The sequence below is a fragment of the Mytilus californianus genome, unplaced genomic scaffold (genome assembly GCF_021869535.1).
Source record: "Mytilus californianus isolate M0D057914Y unplaced genomic scaffold, xbMytCali1.0.p SCAF_6, whole genome shotgun sequence".
NCBI lineage: Eukaryota > Metazoa > Mollusca > Bivalvia > Mytilida > Mytilidae > Mytilus > Mytilus californianus.
This window is the reverse complement of record NW_026262712.1, coordinates 30038586-30052779: the sequence shown is the minus strand read 5'-3', so window position 1 is coordinate 30052779 and position 14194 is coordinate 30038586. Positions and strand designations below refer to the sequence as shown.

The following is a 14194-nucleotide window of genomic DNA, read 5'->3' as shown; positions in this document are numbered from 1 at the left end:
CATACCAATCATGTTTGATATATTAAGACGCTGTTAAAATGGCCGCAAAAATGTTGCTTACATTTTTTAGGTCATTGTTAAACAATTCAAGGTTCTTAACTACTGTGCAGAAAAAGCGAAAATTCGCACTATTGCATTTGACCTGGATTTTGATTTGTAAAACTATATATCAAAATCTAAAAACAATTGATTAGATGATTCACAAGTTATTACACGGAAACATCATTAAGCACCTTTTAATCAATTAAGGTACATAACTCTTGATCGGGAAAAATAAATATTAAAATCGAAATTGAAGAAAATTAGGAAAACAAATGCTAACAAAAACCGGATATATTCACATTATTCAAATGGACTGGAAAATTAGCAATGTGATCAACTAACAGAAGGATGATGGGAAGAACAACAGATACCATATGATATGTCTACCCTTTATCAGTGTTTTATTATGATTATGATATCTTCTTTCAAGTTAACAAATTAATAGAAATTCAAGCTATAGTTTTGTGTGAAAATCGTTAATCAAAATAGTAAATGTTTGACCTCTACCGACGTCCTAGAGAAATTCGTCCGATTCAAAATGTGACAAGTGCATTTCAGAACAATACTATACACTAGTATCTTTATTTACAGTTTATAGACAACCATACATCACATGCCATTTGACCTTTGAGAAGAAATCTTACCGAATGCCGCCTTATCCTGTTTACCTACAAAAAAGAAGAGATTTATCAAGTTTGTATACAGAAGTTGTAATTTTACGACTAACAACCAGTCAGTACATTCACATCAATAAACAAAAAACAAAAAAAAAAAAGGAAATGAACAGCGCTTTGATTGCTGTCCTTTATCTCAAAGTCATTTGTATTTTCTCTTCAACTTATGGACAATAATACATCACATGTCAATGGAATTGTAAGAAAAAAATCGTATCTCAACCGAACTTTCTTTTAAATCCGCAAAAGAAAAAGAAGACATTTTACCATGTTTGTATACAGGAGTTGTTATTTTAACGATGGCATATTCAATTTTTCCAAATGCTTTAAATATTGAAGTTGATGCAATCTTTTTTTATCTAAAAACTAGATCGGAAAAAGTGAAAAAGAAAGTCGAAATTAAAGCAAACTAAGAATAGGCCATACAGATACCACAAGACACAGGATATATTCAAGTGCTATGGAATGAATAGCAGTGATGAACTAGCAGAAGGATGATCGGCTGAACAACAGATACCATATGATATGTCTATCCTTTACCTACTCGACTAATAAAAACTGAATTCCACGAAAAAGCACAATAGTGTTGAAAGTGGCGTTAAACACAAACAAACCAATCAATCTATCCTTTACCAGTGTCTTAATATAATCATGGTAATATATTGTCTTTACTTTTCTCTTAATATAACATGTATAACACATTATTAGAAATGCAATTATAGTATTGTGTGAAATTAGTTCAGGAAAGTTATATTACCTAAAGGCTTCATTAAAAGATTGATTGATTGACCTCTACAGGCCGACCTGTAGAAATAGGACTGACTCAAAATATGTTAGGTGCATTGTAGAATAATAATACTTCAGACTTGTATCTTCCTGTACAGTTTATAGACAAGAATACATCACATGGCAATTCACTTTTAAGAAGAAAATCTTACCTCCAACAAACTCGCGAAATCCTACAAATGAAAAAAAGTCATTCATTATCGTCATGTTTGATTACAGTGGTTGTAATTTTACGATGCGTATGCTCATCATTGTTGTAGGGATAATCTCTTATCTAGCTTTTCCAATATCTTTAAATATTGAGAGTGAATACATCTGCATTTTAATAAATAAACACGAAATGCTGATACATTTATCGAGTCGATGTATTGTTAATAGTTTATTTTAGTCTTTTTGTAATTTGGATCTACATTTTAGTATATTATTTATCAAATATGAGAATTTGATACAAATCGGTGATCATGAAATTGACAGCTTATGCCCCTTTAAGATAACTATGATAATATATTGTCATTATGTTCCTCACCACATAACAAATGCACTGAAATACAAGGTAGTGTTTGCTAAGAAATTAGTTCAGAAAAATATATACTAACTAAGGAATAAATAATAGATTAATTGCTTGACCTATACAGACCAACCTATAGAAATCGGTTTGGCTCAAAAGACGTTATGTGAATTTCAGAACAATTATACTTTACAATTGTATCTTTCCGTAAGTTTTATAGACAACAACATATCACATGAAAATTGATTTTTATGAAGAAAATCTTACCTCAAGCACACTTGCCGCTCTATCCTGCAAAAGAAAAAGAAGATATTTTTCATCTATATGTTTGAATACAGGAGTTGTAATTTTAGAATGAATATGTTCATCATTGTTGTAGGCATGATGTCATATTTAGATTTTTCAATATCTTTAGATTTTGAAAGCGAATACATCTGTATTTTTCGAAATTATGATATGTCAATAACCTTGATTATCACATACCAATTATATTTGATAAATTTTAAAACAACTTAATATTCTTTTTAAAATATATAAGACGTTGTTAACATGACAACAAACCAAATGTTGTTTCTTTTTTGTGTTTCATTGCTAAAGCATTCAAGGGTCATAACTACTGAACAGGATAAGCCATCTAAGTTAAATTGGCACAATCTCGTTTCACCTCCAGTTCAATTTGAGAGACTTGAAAGGATTGGTTAAATGATTACTTAGTTATACACGAAAATGTCATAAAGCATACTTTTCAATCAAACACGGAACATAACTTTTGATCGGAAAAATTTCCCCAATAATCGGACATACTCAGGTGCACTGGAATAATAGTAGTGTGATCAACTAACAGAGAGATGGACGGAGGAACAACAGATATTGTATAATTATGTCTTTCTTTTACCAGTGTTTTAATATTTTTATGATTATTAATTGTCATTATTTTCCTCTAAAGATAACAAATGGAAAGAAATGCAATCTATTGTTTTGTGTGAAACTAGTGAAAGAAAAATATATTATTTAAGGTTTAATTAAGAATTGAATGTTTGAACTCTACCGGCGACCTATGGAAATCGGTCCGACTCAAAATATATCATGTGCATTTCAGAACAATAATAATATACCATTGTATCTTTCTTTACAGTTCATATATAACAATACATCACACGGCAATTAACTTTTAAGAAGAAATCTTACCAAATCCCTCCTTGTACGGTTATCCTGCAGAACAAAGAAAACATATTATCATGTTGGTATACAGGAATGACATTTTACGATGAAAATCCCCATCTGTGTTGTAAGCATGATGTCAGATATAGATTGTTACAATATCTTCTATCCTCCAAATAACCTTTACTTATCAGAAACCAATTTTATTTGATATTTATTTTAAACTATAGAAGACTCTATTTAAAAAATCAGAAGACGCTGTAAAAATAATAACAAAATAGAATGTGCTTACATTTCGAAGTGTTATTGTTAGAGCATTCAAGAATCATCATTCATAAACAGCATAAGTGGCAATTGACACACTCACATTTGACCTCTATTTTGATTTAAGAAACCACATATCAAAATTTTAAAAGAACGGATTTAAAGGTTCAAAAGTGTTCACAGTAATGTCATAAAGCGGTATTTCCTATCAACCAAGGAACATAACTCTTGATTGAAAAAGGTGGAAGGGAATATCGAAGTTGAAGAAAGCTAAGATTATGCAATACAAATATCACAAAGAACAGGATATATTCAAGCGCTCTCGAAAAATGGCAGTGTGATCAAATAACAGAAGGATGGACGGACCAAGAAACAACCGATACCATATAATATGTCTATCGTTTTCCATTGTTTTATTACAATTATGATAATAGATTGTCATTATTTTACTCAATATAATAAATGAATAGAAATGCAAGCTATGTTTCTGTATAAAATTCGTTCGATAAAAATATACTAACTAAGGTTCAATTAAAACATTGAATGTGTGACTTATACCGACCGACCTATGCAAATCCGTCTGACTCAAAATTATTTATAACATAAACGGTAACAATTTTAATGTACCAGTGTCACATTTCGACAATTAACGTCCCTTCAGAAATGCTCAAAGCCAAAATATATGAAATTCCCGAACCTAATACAAATGTTGGAGAGCGGATCAAACCAAAAAGGACCTAAAGGATAGCCAAATCCCGACAACGAATCAGAGCTTTGCATGATTAAAATATATACAATTTATTCCTTAATTCAAAATAATTTCAAAATTTAAAAAAAGCAAATTTTAACCAAACAATATCTGTATGTTCATGTCAGTATCGAAGTCCTGGCTACTAGGCTGGTGATACCCTCGGGAACAAACAGTCCACCCGATGAGGTATCGCCCCTGTGGTAGTAATAACATAAACGGTACCAAATTTAATGCACCAGATACGCATTTCGACAATCAATTTCTCTTCAGTGATGCTGGAGGCCATAATATTTGAATATCCAAACCCTAATACAAATGTTGAGGAGCGGATCAAACTAAAAAGAACATATAGGATAGCCAAATCCGGATAAAGGGTTATGTGCATTTCAAAACAAATCAAAGACAACAATACATCACATGACTTTAAGGAAGAAAATCTTACTTCTTCCGCACTCCTCTTTGAATCCTGCAAAAAGAAAACAGAAAACATTTTATTATGTTTGTATACTGGAGTTGCTATTTTTACGATGAATAGTCTAATCATTATTGTAGGCATGATGTCATATCTAGATTGTCCCAAAACTTTAAATATTAATATTCAAGTTGATTAACTCTTTCTTCTTCAAAACTATGATTAACCTATAGTAAACTAGACTTTTCACATACCAATTTTATTTGATAAGTTTTACAACAATATGAGACTCCTTTCTACAGATTTAACAAGACGATGTTAAAATGACAGCAAACCAGACTTTATTCACAATTGTTTTTGTGTCATTGTTATAGCAATCAAGGGTCATATCTTTTGAACAGTGTGAGTGAAAATAGGCAGAGACATATTTGACCTCCATTTTAATTTGAGAAACTACTTATTCAAATTTGAAAAGAATTGACTAAATTGTTAGCAAGTTATTACAAGGAAACGTCATAAATCGCTATTTCCAAACAACGAAGGACCAGAACTATTGATCAGAAAAAGTTTAAAGGAAATTAGAATAAAGGAAACTCCGATTAGGCAATACAAATACCACCAAACACCGGATATATTCAGGTCCTCTAGAAAAAAATACAGGGTGATCAACTACAAGACGGATGGACGGAGAAACAACAAATAACATATTATTTTGCAAACCTTCACCAGTGTTTTAAATATGATTATGATAAGATATTGTCATTGAATTCCTCTCAATACAGCAAATGAATAGAAATGCAAGCTAAAGTTTTGTGTGAAATCATCAAAAAAAAAAAAAAAAAAAAAAAAATAGAATTACTTATACTTTATTATGATATTGAATGTTTGACCTCTACCGACCGAACTGTACAAATTCGTCTGTCTCAAAATATGTTATGTGCATTTAAAAACAAGAATAAGATAGACTTGTATCGTTCTTTACAAATAATAGACAACAACACATCATATAACTTTTAAAACGAAAATATTACCTCATCCGAACTTGACTCTAAATCCTGCAAAAGAAAAAGAAGACATTTTGTCATGTTTCTATACAGGTGTTGTTATAATTTCACAATGACTATTTTAATCATTGCTGTCGACATCATGTTATATTCAAATTGTTCAAGAAACTTTCTATATTAAAGTTGTTTAACTCTTGTTTTCTTCTCAAAACTATGATTTACCTATAACCTTTAACTATTACATACTGATTTTACTTGATAATTTTTAACAAGTGTGCACACGCTGAATTGCTTTACTGACAATTCATTTTCATTTGAAATTCTTAAAGATAAAATTTTACGACAAGTATCATATAAACTTTTCTTTTTTTTTTTAAAGATTCAGGAAAATGAGTTCAAGGTCAGATAAATCCTGTCAGACAGACACGTACGCCCAAAAATTATTCAATACTCCAAATGTATTTTACCTTTGCTTAAGGTAATTGAAAAACAGACCAAAACACAAAAAAAATAACGTTTACCAATGAATCATGAAAATGAGGTCAAAGTCAGATGATACCCACTAGACCGCCATGTACACATTACATATATCAAATATAGTTGATCTATAGCTTATGGTACTTGATAAAACGGACTAAAACATAATATTTTTTTATCAAGCAGTCGCTGAGCACTGAGAATGAGATCAAGGACAATGGACATATGACAGACGGAAGATTCATAACATGATGTATCTGCATACAAGGTAGGATACATCCAGGTCGTTAACCTTCTGAAATATAAAGCTTTATACAAATAGTTTACGCCGCCGCCGAATAGCATTCCCTATGCCTCACATTCTGCGACTTTCAGGCGAGACCAAAACAAAATCAGACTCTTTTTCTGATTTGGCATGAAGCTGTTAAAATAATAGAAGGATGAACGGAACAACAATACATAAAATACTATTTCCTATCCTTAACCACTGTTTAAATATAATTAAGAAAATAAATTATCATTATTTTCCTCTCAATATCACAAATAGAAATGCAAGCTATCGTTTTGTGTGAAATTCGTACGACAAATACATAAACTAAGCTAATTTAATTTAAAGTATTTAATGTTTGACTTTTTATAACTGACCTGTGATAATCAGTTGGTCAGATTAAAACTTGAATACTATACACTTGAATATTTCTGTACAGTTTATAGACAATTTAAAGGTCGTACGGGTGCCTATATTTGCTTACATTCACTTCATTTGAACTTTGGTGGATAGTTGTCTCATTGGCAATCATACCACATCTCCTTATTTTCATAAACAATACATAACAATGCCAATTGACATTAATTAAGAAGATAATCTCACCACATGCTCATTTTTTGCGTCACCCTGCAAAAGAAAAAGAAAACATCTCATGTTGGTAAACAGGCGTTTTACGATGAATATGCATCATTGTTAAAGAGAATATGTCAAATTTTGATTGTTCCAATATCTTTAAATATCCAAAGTGATTAATTTTGTTTTTGTTCCAAATTATGATTAAACTATAACCTTGACTTATCTTATGCCGATTATAGAATGTTCCTTTTTTAAACAATAAAAGACTGTTTCAAAAATATTATCAGGCGCCGTAAGCATGACAACAAGCCAGATTTTATTTACATTTGTAAGTGTAATTGTTTAGGCAATCAAGCGGCATATCTCCAGAACAGTATAATTAAAAATTGGTACAATCACATTTGACCTCCATTTTGAATTTAGAAGCTCTATAATAAAATATGATAAGAATTAATGGTTCGCAGGTTATTACCTGGAAACGTCATAATGGTTAAAAGGATGTTATTAAAGATGAATGGCTCCACCTAGCTTTAACATCCTAGATAATAAGTAGAAATACATGTATCTTCTGCTTTGCAAAATTAAGCTAGGAGTGTTCTCCATTCTTACTAAATCAAAAATTCCGGAACCAAAAAGAACCCTAAAAAAATCCCATTTTTCTATTAAAAAAAGCAGCGGCACCATATGTGTTTCGCGTATTATTCACACCCAAAAGGTTTTGAAAATTCAGAATTTAATATTTTGTCAACAGAACTTTTATAGTGAAAACGCAGGACAAAAAAAAAAAAAAAAAAAAGGCTACCATTGTCGCCTATGTAAATAATATGTAAATAATTACTTCATTTTATTCATAAAGGGCTTATTCAAATTAACCAAGGAACATGGCTCGTGATCGGAAAAAGTGGAAAGGAAAGTCAAATTGAATAAAAAACTAAGATAAGGCATTACAAATACCACCAAAAAAACCGGATATATTCAGGTGCTCGAGAAAAAAAAGCCGGTTTGATCAACTAACAGAAGGATGACGAATGAACATAAGATACCCTATGTGAGGTCTATCTTTACCAGTATTTCAAAATAACTATGATAATATATTGTTATCATTTTCTACTCAATATAAAAAATGAAAACTACAAGTTATACATTTCTTGCGTTCGAAGCGTTTTTCTAGATTCGCCTTCATCAGGAACTTTCAAAGTCGAATATTTGAAAGCCAAGGTTGTGTAAGAATCGAAACAGTTGAAGAGATATATGGCCAAAACCGACCTTAACATAGCCAAACCAAGTCTAAGGTCAACTTTGCCTGAGGAAGTTGAAACCTTAGTTTCTTTATAGTTTCAAAACCATGTCAGTACCGAAGTACTGACTACTGAGCTGATGATACCCTCGAGGACTGATAGTCCACCAGTAGAGGTATCGACCCAGTACTGTAAAAAATGAAACAACAAGTTATAAATTTCATGCGTCCGAAGCGTACAAATGCGTAGAAATACAATATATGGTTTTGATTAAAATTAGTTTAAGAAAGATTTATTAATTAAGACGTTATTGAAACATCGAATATTTGGCCTCTACCGTCCCGCCTATGAATATCGGTCTGACTCAAAACATACTATGTAGAATACACGAATACAAATAACTAGTATCTTGCTGTACCGTTTATAGACATCACATGACAATTGACTTTTAAGAAGAAAATCTTACCTTAGATCGACTTGCCATTATATCCTACAACAGAAAAAAAGGCATTTTATCATGGTTGTATACAGAACTTGTATTTTATTATGAATATTCTTATCATTGTTGTATAATTAACTATAAATATACTTATCATTGTTGTATTCTACTATGAATATTCTTATCACTGTTGTATTTTACTATGAATATTCTTATCATTGTTGTATTTTACTATGAATATTCTTATCATTGTTGTATTTTAGTATGAATATTCTTATCATTGTTGTATTTTACTATGAATATTCTTATCATTGTTGTATAATTAACTATAAATATACTTATCATTGTTGTATTCTACTATGAATATTCTTATCACTGTTGTATTTTACTATGAATATTCTTATCATTGTTGTATTTTACTATGAATATTCTTATCATTGTTGTATTTTAGTATGAATATTCTTATCATTGTTGTATTTTACTATGAATATTCTTATTATTGTTGTATTTTACTATACATATTTTTATCATTGTTGTAAGCATGATGTCATATGTAGATTGTTCTAATATGTTTATTTTATCAGTTTTCCCCATATTATGATTAACTTATAACCATGACTAATCACATACCAATTATATTTCATAATTTTGAAAACAAAATTAGACATTTCTTTTAATATAGCATAACGCTGTAAAAATTACAGCAAACATGATTTTGCATACAATTTTAAGTATCATTGATCATTGTTAAAGCAACAATGGTAATAATTCATTAAAAGCATGAGTGAAAATTTACACATTTACATTTGAACTCCATTTTGATTTAGGAAACTAAACATCAAAATTTGAAAGGAAATTGATTCAAGGGTTCATCCGTTATTACACGATAACGTTATTATAGGCCCGGGTAAATAAGTCAAGGAATGTAACTCGGGGCGGGAAAAAATGGAAAGAAAAAAGTTGAAAAAAACTAAGATTAGGCGATATCAAATACCGAAAAATCCCGATATATTCAGGTGCTTCGGAAAAAAAGTCCAGTGTGATCAACTAACAGAAGGGAGGACAGAGGGGAACAACAGAAGCTATACATATTTTATTGATAAATCTATGATAAGCGGTTTAAATAAAAAATGAAGATAAAAAAATAATGCAACTAAATTGTCATCTTTACTTAAAATGCATGTTTCATTAAAGATCTAGACTTGTTGTTATCTCGCAATTCCAAGATTGCAGAAAAAACCCGTTTAACCATAAATGTCATGTCGTCAAGACAAATACCCGCCCAATACAAAGATACCCGTGTTTTTTCAATCAACGAATTTCCAAAATGGCCCTATACATATCTAGCGATTATCGTATTGACAGAAAGAAAGAAATCACAAAAAGTCCCTCATTGCCATCAGTTGAGCTGTTTTGTCGCTGGCTTGTACCAGGAAGGGTCAATTTCATTTTTTCTTATTTTAAAAAGGAAACGAATGTATAAGAATGAGCTTGAATTAGTATAATATCTCTTTACAAGATTACTCGAGGAAAACAAATTCATTTACCTTATATAGCTATTCCAATTACGTCTTGCTGTTTAAAATCATTTTGTTTTTCGACCTTCGGGTGATAGCCATCTTATGTGAAGAACAGGAAGATAAAGTTAAGCTGAGTCGAGGCAATTAACAACAGCTCCTATATTAGTTGTACATATTTACACAAGCTACAGAAAAAGCAATAAAAATATTATCGACTTACCAGATAATGTGTTTATCATACAAATTATCATATATATACAAATACGATTACTAAGAAGAGGTTTAAACTGAAATTTCTCAGTAAAATGAAATAACTGAATAGAAGAACAACTCCGATCGGAACTTTTGTTAAATATAAAAAGAAAATTGTAAATGATACAAAGCTTTTTTTTATTATATATATCAATAGTAAGGTGAATTTACTGCACACAAAATCGAGGGCAAACTCCCCGGCAGTTCCAGCTCCGATCCGCATACTACTCTGCACTAATTAAATGGAGCAATGAAAAATAGTTCCGACACGAAAACGATCACTACAAGGAGTTTGCACCGAGGTCCAACATGATGACAGAGGAATTATTCGAAAAATAAAGTGATGCATGTTTAATTAGGGTTAGGATTAGGGTTAGGGTTAGGGTTAGGGTTAGGGTAAGTGTTTAATTTGTTCTGAATTCGCATGTAATATTTGCCAATATTTATGGAGCATGAACGATGACTAGTTCATGATCAAAGATCATGAGATCACATATTAATTCTTTCCTACAATGATTTTATTTGTGTTGATGTCATATTGTCAGTAGTAAGCGTAAAAAAAGAAACAGGCCAATTTTTAATTAAATATTAAAATATAGACATGTGTACTATAATTTGTCATTTATTGAACGTGTGTTAAATTGTCCGAGTTTTTTGTGGTTTACTTTCTTCGTTGTTTGCTGGCATTGGTGTAGTAATGTCAGTTGGTATAGATGTGAACTGTTTTATCATGAAGGTTTATGTAAAATGTATTTTATTCTATATTCAGTAGAAATATTTCCCTATGGTGTATACGTATTTTGTAACAAATCGCGTTTCCAAAATCATAAACTTTAATTTCTGCCGGACGTGCTTTTGTATATAGATATTATTAGATCTACGTGATAATATTATTTTGAAGTAATGTCCTTATACATACACAGGATAAAATTACAGTTTGAATGTAAACTGATCATGACAGGAAGATATGGTCAGTGAATATTATCGTTTTATCTAAATAGAGTTTTAAAATAGAAACGACGTATTCTCTAGCTAGTTTAACGTTATATATAGTAATTTACGTGCTTCATTATTTATATATAAGTATAGTGCACATTAAACATATAACACGTGTCAAATGAATAATAAATGAAGTATAAAAACACGATTGTATTTCATAAATTCAAAAATAAAAATAATAATCACTCAATATGACTAACACATTATCTTTCAAAAGCAAATAAAATATGTTTTGCTTTCCATTTCTTTAAACGAATAAAAATTTATCTTTTGCAGGTAATTGAAGTTCATATTATCAAGTTCTCTCTAACAGGATTATTCAATCATGTGTTCAATTCTATTGGCGGAGAATAACTGTGATGTCTTTGGGGATAATACACTCAATAGTTTCCAAGTGTCTCCGTTGTCTTTTTCCCTTTTACAGACTGTATTTGTCTTTGCTTTTTAATGTCCAACGTTCTTCGGTTATGTACACATGTGGTTGATTAGATCATATAATGATAGATACATGATTTCGCTTTTCTGGTTAGTCTTCTTCACTATTGTTATTTTCTCATTAAATATTTTCCTACGTCGTGAAGGCAGACAAATGATTCAATCGATGGAAATCAATTTTAATGAAAGAAATAATTCATAGAATTTGATTGTTGTACGAAGTTCGTACACAATTCACACCAAGTTATTCATGTTATTATTAAAACCTTATTTGCTTTCAAATGCTATTATATGTTTGTAAACTTTTAAATCGGTGAAATGTTCGCCATTAAATTTGAAACGATAACAAATACAAACATGTCATTTATAAGTAAGAAAAAGCTCATCTGGTTCGTACGCACGAACTGGCCCTTTCTAATGATCTGTTCTTTGGCCTACTCAAAATCGTCGGAATTAAAGCCTTTGGTTATTTTCAAACTAACTCTGTTCAGTTTTGGTTGAAAAGTGTTTTGTTTCGTCTTCAAATTTAACAATTTAACAATTTAAAATGTTAAACAGTTAACAAATTAAACATGTGGAAAAAGAAGTACAACTAATAGCTACCCATGACTTACTCCGATTTTTGTTAAGAAAAATACATTAAAACACACGAGCACGTCTTTTGACCGAATACGGATATTAGAATAACAAAAAAAAAATTTTTCCAAAATCAACGGAAAAATCTTTTTCCTTAAGCTTATGTTCTTTATTGACGAATTAGGGAGCTGGGGTACACGTCAATGCACAATTGTAAACTAAATGCATCTAGAAGTAAACATTGTAACTGTCGCTGCTTATTAATTGTAAGACTGATTTATACTCATGCATGGGTTTCGATTTTCTAATCCCGGTTTCACAAATTAAGTAAACTATCTTCTTGCTCTTTTAAATTTATATTGTTACCGTATTAATATATTCTAAATTTCATTATTCATTGACAATTTATACTAAGCTTTATCAAAACAGTATATATTTATATATTTTTCAGAAAAATAGTAGAAACCTTTATTCTTTTTTATATGATATCATAACTTACACCATATACATGAAGCTTTTTATTTTGTAGAAATTGATCAGCTGAAGAATCTTTACAAGCTTTTACAAAATAATGCTTGCTCATTTGTCTCAAATTTATTATTGTGGACAGGAAGAACTTGCATAGACAAATTAAATCAAATTTGAGATTCGCCTATTGTTCAAATTTTTTTTCAATTGGAAACTAATTGTTCAATTCAGAATAGAAATATGCAAATTTTGTTTGATGGTAATAAACCATTCATTAGCGTGCTTTTTGAGAAAACAAGTTGTGATATATATATATACATAATTAAAAAGAAAATGAATCCATCATAATGAGCTCAAATTAGTATAGTGTCTCTTTACAAGAGTGTTCTAGACTAAAACAAATACATTTACCTTATATAGCTATTCTAGTTACGTCTTGCTGTTTAAAAACATTTTTTTTTCGACTCTCAGTTGATAGCCATCTCATGAGCAGGAAGATTAAGCTTAGTCAAACCGAGGCAATTATCAACAGCTCCTATATCAGCTGTACATACTTACACACACTTCAAAAATTTTAATCTACTTATCATATAATTTATTTATTATACAAATTATCATATGAATATTAGATTACCAAGAAAAGGTTTAAGTTTAAATTTCCCAGTAAAATGAAATAAATAAATAGAAGAAAAACTTCTATCGGAACTTTTGTTAAATATCATTATAATTTTTCAAATAATACAAAGCTTTTTTGAATATATCAATAGTAAGGGGAATTAAATCCACACAACATCGAGGGTCAACATGATGACTGAAGCGTTATACAAACAAAAAGTGTTACGCGTTTAAGTTTATTCTGAACGCGCAGGTAATATTTACTAATGATCATGGAGCTTAAACGATGAACTGTTCATGATCAAAGATCATGAGATCGATCACATATTTATTCTTTCCTACAAGGCTTATTTTATTTGTGTTGTATTGAAGTGTCAGTACTAAGTGTAAAATAAAGAAACAGGGCGATGTAAAACATGATATTAGACTATAAACATGTATTCTATAATTTTGTCATTTAATGAACGTGTGTTGACTTCTCTCAGTTTTTTGTGGTTTCATATTTCCGCTGGTTGCTTGAATCGATGTACAACTGGAAATTGGAAAAGATGTGAACATACGTTAACGAGCATTAGTTTATTATTTCTATCAATTCAGAAATGTGATTCCATCCTGATATTGCAACTAAATAATAATTGTGATGACATTATCATGCAAATATTGTCAATTGCATTTATTTAGCTATATATAAGCTATTTGATAATGTTCATATCAAACCTTTAAATTGGT

General features: G+C 30.2%; 1 long non-coding RNA gene across 1 annotated transcript; it reads right to left on the bottom strand.

Moving 5' to 3' along the window:
- Positions 1–685: 685 nt before the first annotated feature.
- On the bottom strand, positions 686–10301 carry LOC127705053 (uncharacterized). Its single transcript, XR_007983619.1, has 9 exons — positions 10148–10301; positions 8628–8651; positions 6951–6974; positions 5630–5653; positions 4629–4652; positions 3199–3222; positions 2278–2301; positions 1655–1675; positions 686–710 (listed from the first exon to the last, which is right to left on the bottom strand). It is a non-coding gene; the product is annotated as an uncharacterized LOC127705053 (long non-coding RNA).
- Positions 10302–14194: the final 3893 nt, after the last annotated feature.